The following is a 15,595-nucleotide window of genomic DNA, read 5'->3' on the forward strand; positions in this document are numbered from 1 at the left end:
TTGAGGAAGAGCTTATGCTCAAAATGTCAACTCTCCTGCTCCTTGGATGCTGCCTGACAAGCTTTACTTTTCCAGTGCCACATTGTTTCACTCTGATCTCCAGCATCTGTAGTCCTCACCTTCTCCTAATTGAAAACCCAATTGGACGATATAGCAATTTAATTAAGCAGCTGGTCCAATTCCCACAACATCCCGTAAACACACCCCATGGCAAAGATAAAACTCAAACTCAGGTTCTTACATGCAGGTGAGATTTCAGAGAGAAAGCCAGGCAGGAACCGTCTGCTGAAGCTTCAAACCTTTCTCCATTGCAGTATCTTCTCATTGTTACAACTAAACAAAGCTAAAAAAAACCTGAACTAGGAGAACTTGCCACTCCCCTGCCATTGTTAAACTAGAGTCTTTTGCAGACATTTTGGCCTCTGCCTCTGCTTCTTTAAAAAAAATTCCACGGACAAAATAACCTTGTTAAAGTGACAGCATTGTCACATCTACATTTAAAAAATGGCTCAAACTTAAGGTAAAGTACTTTTGAGTAGTTTAGTGGTGATGAATCACGCTGTATTCTATTTAAACCTCTGAGAGTTATATTTGTTTGCTTTTTCAGACCAGTACTGTGACTCCTATTTCCTTTTGTTATCTTTCTGTCATTCCTGTCTGAAAACCATACAGACAGGAAAGTTGATCAACAAATCATCCCATGCTTTAACCATTTTTCAGCATAGAAACAGTACCCTATTTCAACCCTCCATAATGATCTGCAGTCACTGACATCCTGACCTCTGGTAACATACCATCTAGGTGTCACACCTGTGACCCCAGAAATGCCTGACTGATTTCCTAACTAAGGAATCTCCAATTATTATTGCTTTCCTGGTGTTCCTCCTTCCCACCATACAGCGGAGGCACCCTTAGTTCTATATCATTGGACCTAGTTGTATTCGCCAGAGAATATATTCAGAATTGAAGCAGACAGGATGCACTCAGGGTAGTCTTGCACTATCTGCATTGTTCTCTTTGACAACTTGATAGTAACACATGCTGTCTCTATCCAGAAATCTATTAATGTAATTTTTAATCTCATTCACTTGCTACAGTGAGTGGAGCTGCAGCTCAAACCTCTTTCAGCTCTTCCATGAGACAAAACATCCTTGAGTCCTCTCATAGTGCAGCAAGTACATTTGTTGGGAATGAGGTGCCTTGAGTTTTGTTGGGCCACTGTGCCAACTTAACAGAAATAAATCTTAACACTTACATAAGCCTAATTCGATATATGTTCCCAATATCAAGAACCTATCTGAGTCAGTTAATGAGGATCCAGTTTCATCTAGTTTTTAATTAGGTTGCTCTTTCAGTGCAATTCTTGAAAATAAACCTGCTCCAAGCTCCCAACTACAGAAATTTAAACCACAGATACTACTTTAATGCCAACTACAAATTGCATTCTAAATTAGGTGAAAATTAAATTTACACAAAATAAAGATTTAGACACATTTTCACCCAGAAAATGCACTCAGTCCAAAGCTGAACCGAATTTTCGAGCTGAATTTATATACTTCTGAAAGAAAGGACCTAGCTCCCTTAGTTAAGGAAGGTCAAACTTCAGCCAGTTCTTAGTTCGGCTGCCATTTCAATGTACCCATTGGAAGTTAGTCCAGACAGTAAAGCTGAGCAAACCATATGGATGATTTGGATTTGTTCATCCACTAAGAAGTTTTCCATCATACCAGAATCTCTGCAAGGTGGGAGGTATCAGAGGGCAATGGGCAATCTAATATTAAAAAAAGATGATTCAGAAGTTGTTGCAAGAAGTCACACAAGCCACAACCAAGCAGAATACTCATCCAGCATACATAACAGGAAAGAGTGTGCCACTTACAGAAGCTGAAGCACACACGAGGTCACCAACAAAGTTGACAGATGGAAAACGATGATGATCGAATTCTTACTGAGAAGAATCAGGAAGTGTTCGGCATTGTGAAAATTACCAGCTCCATAAATGTAATCACACCACTAGAAGCTTTTGTAACCATTAATACTGTGAATCCTAGGAAAATTGGAAAGCACGCATCAAGTGTCAAAAATAATAATGGGAGTGCCAATAGCCTTTCCCTGTGAATATTGGGGAGGCAGTAGTACAACAAACTACAGATAAGTTAATCGCATCAAATGGATCAGTGATTCATTGTAGTGGTGTCATAAGAAGGAGTAGGGCTCCAAAAGTTTGTGGTTACAAATAAACCTGTTGGAGTATGACCTGGTGTCATCTGACTTTTAACATTGAAATTAGTATCATTATTATAGGTTTTTTAATCTTGTTGGCACACAAGGTCCAGTTCAAGGAGTCAAAGGCCTTACAAACCTTCTGCAAAGACCTTAAGCTGTTTAACATGCATATTCAAGATACACTAAAAGTTTAACTATACAAAATGAAGAAGGATGTATTATTTGTAATATATAAAATCACAAGGAGCTCTTAATATGCCAGAAAATTTCATGATACACATGGGCCAGAACTGCTGCCTAGTTAGTCTCTGCTCTGTTTATTTTCTACTGATGACATACTGTTCTTCAAAATTCTGATAATTTAACAACTGCATGAGTGCAACTATTGTGAATATAATCAGTGTCATTTTCAGTTTATTTGAGTTTCCACAAGAAATTGTCTCAGGCCATGGTCCTTAGTCAGCAAATTATTTGAAATATGAAGTAAAGCATTGAACACATTACGTCATTGCTGTAATATCATGATCAGATGGTCTAATGGAACTCAAAGTAGCCATTGTTAAGCCCTTGATTTTTTTAAGTGCTGGGAAATAAAGGAGATTTCAAAGTTGCAATGCTAAATCAAAGGACAAAATAATTGTGTGAAAGTTTATCTTCACCAGCTGAACCTGTCCTTGGGAGGCAAATTGAACCATCCTTCTAAACCATCTCCTCTCCAAATTTCCACTTGTATAAGATGTGTGTCAAGCTACTATAAAATATGGACCATTGATCTGTAAATTCACTCAATCATTTTAATACTTGGGACTTGCATGGACTGGAACAGTTTTAAAAAAGAGCCATAGCATTGTCTTAAAATGGTCACATTGACCCACCCACATTCCATGGAACTAACATTGATTAAATGAATGACAGTCTGAGTTGAAATTAACACATTCTCCAGGAGTAATGGAATCAGTCAGCCACTCAAAGGGTGTGAAAAGATCCTCACCTGCTATTTGATTTACACTATAAAAATCTTCACATGTTGGAGATGAGACATAGCCTGCAATTACCAAGCCTGAAGAACTTATTTTCCGCAGACACAAAATGTATACACACACTGCGATTTCAAGGTGTTTGTTTTGGCAGACCACAGGATATGAATTTAAGAGTGCTGAACTGAACACATGTGAGAAGGTTCTCTGTCTATCAAGAAGTAAAGTTCTCTGTTGCTCAAGCCGTGCGGTGCCCATGTTCGACAGCACTGACTGGAAAAGAGCATTGAACTGAGAACTTAAAAAATAACTGCAATATTCAGTAATGCTGGCAGTCCAAGAAATCAACTAACCAACTGGTTCACTCCTTCTAAACCGGTCATAATGAAAGCTACTAAAAAAAAGGCGACCACTGTATGATGGTCATGTAAATTCCTAAAGAACTTCTAAGTTTAATCACATGACAAAAGGTTCACATTCTACACTCAACTGAGATAACCTGGTTTCCAGCTGAAAAGCCTACGTTTATAAAGAGCCAAGAATAAATGGAGTGGCGATGCTAAGTAGAGCAAAACTTGATGTCAACTCAAAATAATACTCAGTTGTGCCTCATGTAGCAATCCTGTTGCAAAAGAGAACATGTTCCAAGATGACATCTGATTACAACACTGTGGAAGATCCTGGTGAAAATAGTGAAGTCACATCGTAAGAAGACAATGTATCTACAAATCAAAACCAGTATAGCTGTTAGAGATTCTAAAGAAACTTCATTGTGATCAGCTTAGTTTGCATTAGCCAACCATCTTTATGTTTTGAAACTTGAAAACTCTTAAAGTTGTAGACTTAAAATAATGCACAAACATTTATTCTAATGTAAGTGATGTTACAACAGCCTTGTTACTATCTGATTATTTATCATATGTTATCAGTCATAATTTTAGAGAAAAGGGTGAGGTAGTTTGTCTTTAAAACGGATATGTCCGTAATCTGTGTACATCATTAAACAGGAAATGATATTATCTAACATGTGACATGGTTGTTGTTAGCTGACTAAAACATGCTGTACTAGTAACAGGGAAGGTGATGGCCTATTGGTATTACTGTTAGACTATTAATCTAGAGACCCAGGTAACATTCTGAGGGCCTGTATTCAAATCCCATCACAGTAGAATTTGAATTCAATGAAAAAAATCTGATATTAACAGTCTAAGGATGATTGTGGAACCATGCCAGGGAAAAAACCTTTAGGAAAAACTTGATGTGTTCGACTGTTTGACATCAGTTTGTAGCCTAACTGATTTATTTGAAATCACAAACTTTCAGAGAACAGCCCGTTCATCAGGTGAAGTGAAGAAAAGCACATAGACACAGACTTTATAGGCAGAGAGATCAAAAGATCATACAAATAGTGGGAGTGGAGTATCAACAGGCTGAATAACAAGTCTCTGCAAGTGATCAAAAGTGTCAGACGGTGTGAGTAAAGCATCAACAGCTGAATAGCAAGTGAAGGGGATGAGGAATAATCTAATTAGTTGAGGCAGAAAAATAATTACAAAAGATTTAAAATAAGGCGATGCTGGAGATAAACCAAACAGCTGGAATAACATGATAGGTATAAGAGTTGCATGCTAAGGGTCTAACCAAAGTAACAAGTAATCCAAAGCTGCATAAACTAATTAAAGTAGAGAGATCATAACAAGTTATAAGGTGATGGTGTTAAAACAGGACAGTAAGGAAGATTTTACAAATACAGAACAGTGTGGTGGGGTTACTTGTAGCACAACATGAACCCAAGATCACAGTTGAGGCTGTCTTCATGGATATGAAGCTTGGCCATCAGTTTCTAGCAGGTGATTCTGCGTGTTGTGCATCTTTATGGCCACCTTGGAGGACACTTACCTGAAGATCGGAGGCTGAATGTCCTTGACTGCTGAAGTGTTTGCTGACTGTGAGGGAACATCCCTGTCAGGAGATTGTTGCGTGGTGTCCATTCATCCATTCTCATAGTGTCTGCATGGTCTCACCAATATACCATGCCTCGGGGCATTCTTGCCTACAGTGTATGAGATAGGCAACATTGGCTGAGTTACATGAATATCTGCCACCCCTACTTCTCACCTTTAAACAACTGCTAAACCTTAAACAGAACATGGTTTGCAGCAAACTACCCAGCCTTCAGGAAACCATCAACCAAAATCTTGGAGAGAGAGCTTGACATGGCAACCTCTGCAAGACATGTCAAATCATTGACATGGATACTACTATCACACATGGGAATGCCACCCACCATGTACACACGGCCAAAATTGTCGACCTCATATGCTGCAGGCAAGGATGCGCTGAGGCATGGTATATATCGGTGAGTGGCTGTGTGCCTGTCAATGAAATAAAGATAATGATTTGAATGGTTGAGTATTGACTAATATTGAGCATGACTTCTTTGACATGTTTTCCATAAGTCCGAGATATTTTCTTTTTTAGTATAGATCTTACTCCCTGATGAAAGCCATGACTGAATTCACTTCCGTCACCCTTTTAGGTAGCCCAGGCAATCTCATTAGCATGCTGAATTAACATACACTTCAACTTCCTGACAGTATATGTCCTCTTATTATTGACTGTCCTGCCAGTAGAAACAGTTTCTCCTTGTCTTCTTATCTGAATCCCTAATAAAATCTCCCTTTAGTTTTGTTTGTTTTGAAGAAAGAATCACAGTCTCTCCAATCGAAGTAATATGACTCCTTCGATCCTTGTACAGTTGTGGTAAATCTCCTCTGCTCTCTCTCCAAGATTTTGACCTCCTTTTTAAAGAGTGATGTGCAAAATAGGACGTAATACTATTGTTATTCTTCATTCCTGAAGAAGGGCTCATGCCCAAAACATCGATTCTCCTGCTCCTTGGATGCTGCCTGACATGCTGCGCTTTTCCAGCTCTGATCTCCAGCATCTGCAGCCCTCACTTTCTCCTGTTGTTATTCACAAACAATAACACGGGCTTTAGAAAAGCTTATCAGTGCTATGTTCCACTCCATAACTGGAGCCATGGTATATGTCAAAGAAAGCAATTAAAAAATTGCAGTTATATACTGCCTTTCATGACCTCAATTTAACTGAATTACAAGAAATGTGTGAAGTGCCTTGTATTCAGAGGCATTAATAGCATGGAGTGGCACAGAGTGACAAGTGCAGTAGCTTTTCTGGTATTCAACTTATTCAAATATGTTGCCCATAAAGTGAATATCAGGATTTGGTGGCATAATTATTCAGGCATAAATAACAAAAGACGCATTGGATTATGCAAACTCAGGTGAGTACAAACAATCGACTCACATTTCAGAGTTAAAATGCTGGAAGGGCGAGGCAACTGGAGAGCTGATGGCAGACTGACCAGATGAGCAGAAAATCCTGCTCATAATGTGCAGCTATTCCATGAACAAAGTCATCTCATCACATCATGTAATATGACAAAAATGAAATCTTCAGTCTGTTCACTCCCTGCCTGCACAGAAAAGATTTGCAAGGCTTTTTTGTGCATGTGCACCACACATGCTCTGTAATTCAGACAACTTGAGGTCATGCTTATTGAAAGAATGATCTGTTTCAGTAGCTTGTTGATTACTTTTGGTGATACTAGCATATGTAAAAATCATGGACTGCATGCAAATGATATTGCAACTTGTACTCATCAAGTGAACTGAATTGTAGAATCACCTGGAATAGAAAACAGACTCGCAATAAATAGTTCAGACTTTCAGCATATGCCCGCTTTTTATTATTTTTAATTGGACAGCAAGTTTATGAATAAATTATTGCCTTAGCAATGGGCTCGGCTGCATCTTCCTTTACATCAGTTCTTCTCTAGCCATCTGTAAGCACCATCAGGAAAACGATCCTCATAAAATTTAAAAAAATCGCAGACTTGCCTGTGATCATACCTTGTGATGTTTTAAGCCATTTCTACAGAGTCATTAATAATATCAGGCTCACAATCAAATTCACAAAGGAGGAAAAGTAGTTGTGCTCCTCCCCTTCCTTGATCTACTGACAAAGGGAATGCCAGATGGTTCAATTCAAATATCAATATACTATAAACCAACAAACACACACCAATTTATGAAATATAATTCCATTGCATCCATTGCAGTCTTATTGAATAATTCTATCACATCTGTTCAATTAAAAATATTAAGAGGTGAATGAAATGTTATTTACTTCCTTAGGGATTCATATTATTTTGCATAACGTGTACATAAAGCAATGCTAACTTTGATTTTCCGAGTCTAGTTCCTGATACATTAAACTCTGAACACAAAGTTGGGAACCTTAAAAGCTGGTTCCAAGGCGCTCTTCCTGAACAAGCATCCAATAGCAACTTAACAAAAACTAAAGGAACTGCAGATGCTGTAAATCAGAAACAAAATCAAAGGTTACTGGAAAAGCTCATCAGGTTTGGCAGCATCTGTGAAGAGAAATCAGAGTTAACATTTCAGTTTCATTGACCCTTCCTCAGAACTGAACTGTTTCCAAAGGCAACTTGTCAGGTTTGGGGTCATGATCAGTAGACTGCCAAACTGGCTTTGGGTTGCTGTCCAATTGACAAAAATCTAAGAGAGTTCCACTGGATGAGTGCCTCAGCTTCACAGTTCGAAAATGTAAAATATCGATCTAATTGTAGAATTGTCTAAATAATTATTTCTAAATCATCCAGTTTCTTCCAGGTAAATGGAGCTAAAATTTGCTCTTAGCTTAGCACTTCCTGAAACTGGTGATCCACTAACCAGCATGAAAATAAAATATGGACTGAAAATTTAAGTTCTGAGCAATGTTTTTAAAAAAGGATAATGTCAAAAACAAATATCAAACCAAACATTGTGTTTTTGTTATAATTGATCTCCTGCTATAAAACCATCAATTTTGAGAGGAGAGATTGCTCAGAATGCAACATCATTAGGGAGAACAACAGAAATAAGTCAGTTATGGCATAAATAATAACAATAATAATCATTCAACACTTCTCAGTGGCTAACAAGCCATTGTCTTTTTCATAAGAAAAGACAATCTCCACTTCCTTGAACTATTTGCCATTTGCAATCTTTTTGGCAAGTAGAACCCTGAGAACGTATTAATGACAATTTGGAGAGTGTGGAGAATGGGATAGAGCTGAAAAGGAAGTGAATGAAAAGATCAGAGGGAACTCACATACAATGAAGGAAGAAGAATGGATAGATCAGATGGAACTATTTCGAAGGGGAAGGGATAATAGACACATCTGAATGATATACTGCACAAACAAGGTGAAGAATTAATGTTGGAAATACTCAGCCTGTCAGGCAATATCAACTGCAAGAGCAGAAGAGCAAAAAGCCTGATTTTACTCTCTGAGTGGATAATCCAATGTCAGGTAATATGCAAGTTTGTAACATACAGGTCGTTCTGTTATAACACGTGTTTTGTCAACACATATTCGCTGTAACGCGATTGACAAATTGGGTGTGCTGTTTCTACAGCTTGAACTTTTGAAACGTGTGTTGACTCTAATGTGATTAACTGCTGTTCCTAAAGCATGATGTTTCTATAACACATAGTTGCACAAGAGTGCAACCATTGCAATATGGAAGAATTGACTGTATACGGAAAGGAGTCTGGAGTTACCAGGAGATTTTATGAGGAATAACCAACTGAAAACCTAAAAGTGAGGAGCTGCTGATTAAAGGTGCATGTAGTTCCTTGTGCTCACAGCACATATGAGGGCACCATTTTAAATGCACATGTGCAGCAGCCAGGTAGTTTGCAAATACAAGATGAAATGGAAACATCCACTGAAATGGAACCATCACAAGCATGGTTTCAGCAGGAGCAAAGAAATAACCATGATGTATCTGTAGAGGTACTCCTACAAGTAATGAGACAAAGATGAGGTGCTTTGTCTCCAGCAGATGGGAGGAGGACGTCAGCAGATAAAATGAAGAACACATAGCTGCTGATGGCAGATATGGTGAGCAGCTGAGAGGTAATTGCAAGAAGCTGTATTCAGTGCAGGAAGAAATTTAATGACCTGGTGTGCTCTGTAAACCTGAGTGGTGTTTCCAATGCATACTTGAAGCTGGTATAAATTTCAAAGTGTCCATGAAATATGAGGCCTGCTGGTTGACCAATCAATATGCACAATAAGGAGCCCATTTTGCAGACTCCAGAACTATGTAGTCAGTGATAGAAAATTGCTTTCTGGCAGCTTGATTGTCAGTGACTCCAAACCAGTGTACAGTGCTGCATGCTTACTGTGTCTTAGAGAGAACAGCATTGATGGACCTTGAGGCAGGAGAGACACTTTGTAAGCCAGTGCTTGCAGGCGAAACATGCTTGTAATGCCAGAGAAAGTCAGCAATTATGTAGGTGTGCTCATTCTCCCATTTGCTGTCACGTCCAATGACTTCCTCAAGTCCTCCGAAGAAGAATCATATTAGACTTGAAACATTAACTTTGTTTCTCTCTCTGCAGATGTTGTCAAACCTACTAAGTTTCTCTAACATTTTTGGTGTTGCTTTAGACCTCCTCACTCCACTGGTTACTTCTTCCTCACAGGACCAATTAAAGTCCACAAACCAAATGCAGTCTCCTCTGTGATGAGCCTCTGTATGTTTGTTCTGCCTAAAGTGGCTGCTGTAAACCTGGGAGAATCCCTTCCATTCACAGAACATCATTCTGGCTTCATTCTCTGCATTTCATCCAAATTTTGAAAAGACGTTTTTCAAGACACAGCCCATCAGTAAGGTTGCCCTTCACCATGAAACAACAGGTCATTTCTGGTTTCTTTCAATTACACAAGTTTCTAATCCTCTGTATATCCCATTCACTTCTTGTAAAATTTAGAAAGGGTAAGATAATACCCAACAATCAGCTGTTTAGGAGCTTCAATTACCTGCCCACTGTCTATGTATCTACTACTGATCCATGCCACTGCATAGACCTGGTAAAATTGCTGAGTGGTTGGCTAATGTTAGCAAGTTGGCACACTATGTTTTAACAAATCGTCCTCCATGGCGATTTCCATTTCTGTCACCACAGAGTCAATATTATGTTTCTTAATTTTCAGTGCAACAAACTGTCATCAGAACTGCTAAAAGTTAGTGCTGAAACCATTTTTAAGCAAGAACAGTAAGAGGGAAAGATAGTTGAAGCAAAGAGCACATGTATCGATTTATGAATCTGTGATAGATTGGAAGTTAAGAATGACTAACTGACAAAAGAGTGCAAGACTGAAGTTTGTAATAGGACCAATAAAAATAGCGAAGGAGTGGGAAAGGTGTTTGTGGGAGAGAAAGTGGGAGCTATTGAATCATGTGGGAGTCTGAGGGCTGAAGGCCTAACATTGGAAACCCCAGGAAAAATCAGGTTGGCAGTGGCAAGGTAGCATGACAGCGAAACCACATCCATTTCATTAAGGCAATTGAAAAGGCACTTAAACTGCTATTTGCTTATTCTGAATAAAACAATTGGTGCTTACTGAATTTACACTGTATAGTGTAAGTACCGTGTCTTTATCTTCTGTATTCTTGATTGTGGACTGAATTGGGTGAAGATCAGCTTTAAAATCCAAGGATTGTTGAGAGTTTTCTGCACTTTTTGAAAGTAGGTAACTGGACTCTTATTATAGACACGGCTCACATGACTACTGTTCAAGCAATCATGAAAGGTTGCAGACTAGCTGCAGCCAAGGTCTGAGTACAAATGGAAATTCAGGTACTACCAAGTCGAAGAAACATTTATTTTTCCTTTCTCAGTTGCTGTAAGCTGTGACTTTTAATTAATAATATCTGAAATTTTTGTGTGAAACTATTCACCCTGTGCCTCCTGCAAACTAGTGAAAGCATCCAGAGAAGGAAGACTTGAGAAGCAATACTCTGATTAGTGCAAGGATCATCTCAGTAAAAGTTGTTAGCAGCGACCACCGAACCAACTGCCCCATCTTTCTCTCTAAACTATGACACCCTTCCTTTTCCTGTGTTGTTCTGTATGTGCAAGTAGGGAGGGAATTTATAAGAGGGAATTTATATCTGAGTTATATGCCAATGGTTCACAACTGTTTACCTTTACCTGGAGTCTATTTATTGAGAATAAATAACCATTCCTGTTAAGGATAGAAATCTGGTCCGTGCTTTCTTTCAACTTGGGTCTGAAAGTCAGGTATTTTGGGGACTTTGAATAATTTTAAAACCGTTAACATTTGTGATAACCCAGGAAAGGTTGGAGCTTGATTTCAAGTGAGCTGCCTCAATGAGGCTTAACGACAGTGCACTGATCTGTCTGTTGTCAGGCAAAAAGGAAATAATTAGCACTTTTCCGTGCAGTGTATTAACTGAAAGGTCTGCCATTGTATAATTACAGTTGGAAAGTGTGATGCTGGAAAAGCACAGCTGGTCAGACAGCATCCGAGAAACAGGAGAATCAATGTTTCGGGCATAAGCCCTTCATCAGGATTCCTATCTAAGGGTTTGTGCATGGAACATCGATTTTCCTGCTCCTTGGATGCTGCCTGATCTGCTGCGCTTTTCCAGCAACACCTTTTCGACATTGACCTCCAGCATCTGCAGTCCTCACTTTCTCCATTGTGTAATTGCAGTCAAAGTGTCTGCAATTCAGATGAAAGTTCTGAAGAGTGGAGTTGCTTTTAGAAGCTGGAGGGCACACCTCACAGGGATATGCATTGCTTAGAGAATCAGAAGCTCTGAAGCTGAACACTACATCTACGGGAAATAGTCAGTGAAAGAGGAATTATACACACAATCTTCCTGAATGCAAGGGTGATGGAGGAAGGGTACAGATGAAGGGTCTCCGGGTACCAGAGGTTGCAAGACAGGATCAGCAGGAGCATCAAGAGGGGCAGGAACCATCAGGATGCTACAGAGAATGAATGCAGAAAGAAATTTTAGAAATGAATTGGATTCTTCACAAGTTAAATCAACTACTGCAGTTGCTTGAGTGACAATATTGGAAAATAGTGTCCTTCTTCAGGGAGTCTGTCAAGGACTACTGAGCCATGTAGAATGCCAACCTGTGTCCAATATACCTGAGCACACACCCAATGCCAGAATCACAAAATATTATAGCAGAGTTAAATTTCGATGCAGTGACCTGCCTTCTAGGAGCTTAAAAATGGCTGCTGAAATAATTGATGTATTGTTTTTAATTTTTCCAAAGCTCCTTAGATTCTAAAAAGGCCCTATTAGACTGGAAAATAGAAATGTGACTCCCACTTCAAGAAAAGGTGTGGAGATGTTGAGGTCTGACAGAAAGCAGGAAGCCAAAGGCCAGTTAGCTTAATATCTATCATAAGGAGTTGTTGGAATCGATTATTAATGAGGTTATAGTGAGGCACTGAGAAAATCTTAATATCATTAGGTAGAGTCAACACGTAAATGGCTTTTTGGAAGGACAGGCAGAAAGCACAGGGCAATGTTGGTACAGGGTGGAAAAAGTACAATAGTAAGAAATGATCTTGGATTTGAAGATGTCGAATCCATTTGGTTGAAGTTAAAAATACAAAGGGAAGTTAGATATTGGCAGGATTATTACAGTAGCTATGAGGTGGCTGAGAGAACAAATCAGGAGCTGATTAGGGTGTGAAACAAAAACAGTACATTAGTCATAGGTGTCTTTAATCTTCTGAAGATTGAGATACAGATTGGCAGAAGAAGCCACGAGGAAGAATTCATAGAGTGTATTGGGGCAATTATCTGGAACCAAATGTTATGGATCCAATCAAGGAAGAGACAGTTTTGGACCTGATAATGTGTAATGAGACAGATTTAATAAATGATGTCAAAGCAAAATATCTGCTTGAAAACAGTGAGTATAAAATAATAAACAATTTCAGGCAGAAACACTTGTGCTGAGATTATATAAGGGTAATTAAAAAGGAATGAGAGCAGTGCTAGCTAGAGTGGACTGGGAAAGGGGTTTAGCAGCAAAGATGGTTGAAGAATAATGGTAGATATTTAAGATAATAGTTTGTGATTCACAACAAAGATATATCCCAGTGAGAAATGCGTATTCTAGGAAAAAGGTACGCCAAACATGGTTAACCGGGTATGTTAAAGTTATCATCAAACGGAAAGAGAAAAACAAACAATGTGATAAAGATTAGTGGCAAGACAGAGAAAAATTAGAAAAACCAATAAAAGATGACCAAACATATAATAAAGAGAGAGGATAAGTGGCAAGTAAAAACAGGACAGACAGAAAGAGCTTCTTTAAAAAAAAAAGAAATGAGGCAAAGTGAGCATAAGCCCCTTAAAGAATGAGGCTGGGAAAATAATAATGGGCAATGAGAAAATGGTGGAGGAGTTGAATAAAGACTTTGCATCAGTCTTCAAGGTCAAAGTTACTAGTAGTATTTCAGAATTACTCGATAATTAAAGGACAAGAAGAGGAGAGGAAATAAATACAATAATCATCGCTAGTGAAAAGTGGAAGATAAGGTCTAAAGATTGATAAGTCCCCTTGGGATGATGGGAATCACCCTAGGATATTAAAGAAAATAGCTGCAGAGATAATGAATGCACTGGTAGTGATCTTCCAAGGATGTTTAACAACCTCACCAGGACTAGCAAGTAAATTATCTTCAGACATCTCTTGATTCTGTGCACCATCTTTTTTCAATCCCTATAATATTAGACTTACCCTTTCCCATTGTCAACTATCTCATTTTCAATCACATTTAACACTCATCCTGCATGCACTTGAACAGTCAATATTTACTTTCTGCCCTCTCAACCACTTTGCTCTCCAGATTCTGGATTAGTGGTGCTGGAAGAGCACAGCAGTTCAGGCAGCATCCAAAGTGCAGCGTTGGATGCTGCCTGAACTGCTGTGCTCTTCCAGCACCACTAATCCAGAATCTGGTTTCCAGCATCTGCAGTCATTGTTTTTACCACTTTGCTCTCCAACTGCACTTACTGCTTCCTCCTTACATTGTGCACTTTGTGCTAAATTAATGAATTCTGGTCCTTCATCCTGTTGTTACTATTCCTCCAGCAAGATTGAAAAATCCAGATCATCTATGAAAATTTAATCTATAAAATTCTTTAAAATGCTAGAATTTCATTGCCATACTTAGAAATAGACCATTCAGCTCAACAGACCTGCAGCCTTCTCCCAAACCATTAGGCTCCTTAAAATAGTATGATCAGATTCTTTCCCATCTGAAATTCTTCGCATGACTTTGAATTGCTGCTAGAGCAATGTCTATTATTACACTATAACTTGCATGTTTTGCACTTCTAGTGCACTTTATGCTGTATATGATTGTGTAGTTTGTGCTCTCCTTGTAGCACCCTCAGTCCTGAAGGAACAGTGTCTCATTTTATGTATCAGCTGTATATGGTAGAAATGACAAATAAAAGCTACTCTCTCTAGTCTCCTCTAGAAAAGAGAACTGGAAGTAAGATTATATGACTTTGCTCATATATATGTATACATATACAGACTGCTTCACCAATATGATCCATCACCCCTTGAAGTAGCAGCACTGACTGGGGAGAAGTTTTTTTCCTTAAAACTGTGGGACACTGAGAATCATTTTGTTCACATGGAAAGGTAAAATGTCTTATAGAGAGTCGTTTTCAAAGTCTATTTTGATGTCCCTTTGAAGTTGAGAAAGGCAAATATGTCATGTCACCCAATGTTGCTGATAAGCACAATTAACCTCTAGCTAATAGCCAAGTACTCTGAATAACTAACTATCTACTCAGTTTAAATCAAATGCCCTCAAAGACCTTCAGAAAGTGACTCCACCTGATGAGGGGGCTATGCTCCAAAAGGTTGTGTTTTCAAATAAACCTGTTGGACTGTAACCTGGTGTCTGTGACTTTTGACTTTGTCCACCTCAGTCCAATATTGGCACCTCCACATCATGACTGCTAAATCTAACACAAAACTAGAGTGGAACATGACTGGTTGAGTTCACCGCTTGCTCCAAATGACCTCTATGTTAGACATTGGGCACCATTATCTCAGAGTATGCTCCATGGGCTCTGGCTACACATACCCCACATCCGCAAACTTTGGCATCCGAAACGCTCCACCTCCAAGAAACCTCATGGCACATCTTGAATCCCTTTAATGGATGTTTCTACAGGTCAACGATGCACCTCAGTGTGCAATGGCAGCTATCATTGTAATGCTGCAGCAAGGATCCTGAGCGCTCAGGGGCTCACACCCAGCTGATGGACTGGAACAGGCTGCATCTCTGGGCTCTTCATTCTCTGTCATGATGTTGATTTACTGATGCTGCCTGGATGCTGATAGCATCTCTGCCCTGCCTTGCCTTCCCTTTTATGCACTTCACCCCCCAGCTAGAGATACCAACCTCACAGTACTGCCTTACTATGCCA

This window comes from Hemiscyllium ocellatum, chromosome 4 (assembly GCF_020745735.1).
Source record: "Hemiscyllium ocellatum isolate sHemOce1 chromosome 4, sHemOce1.pat.X.cur, whole genome shotgun sequence".
Classification (NCBI taxonomy): Eukaryota; Metazoa; Chordata; class Chondrichthyes; order Orectolobiformes; family Hemiscylliidae; genus Hemiscyllium; species Hemiscyllium ocellatum.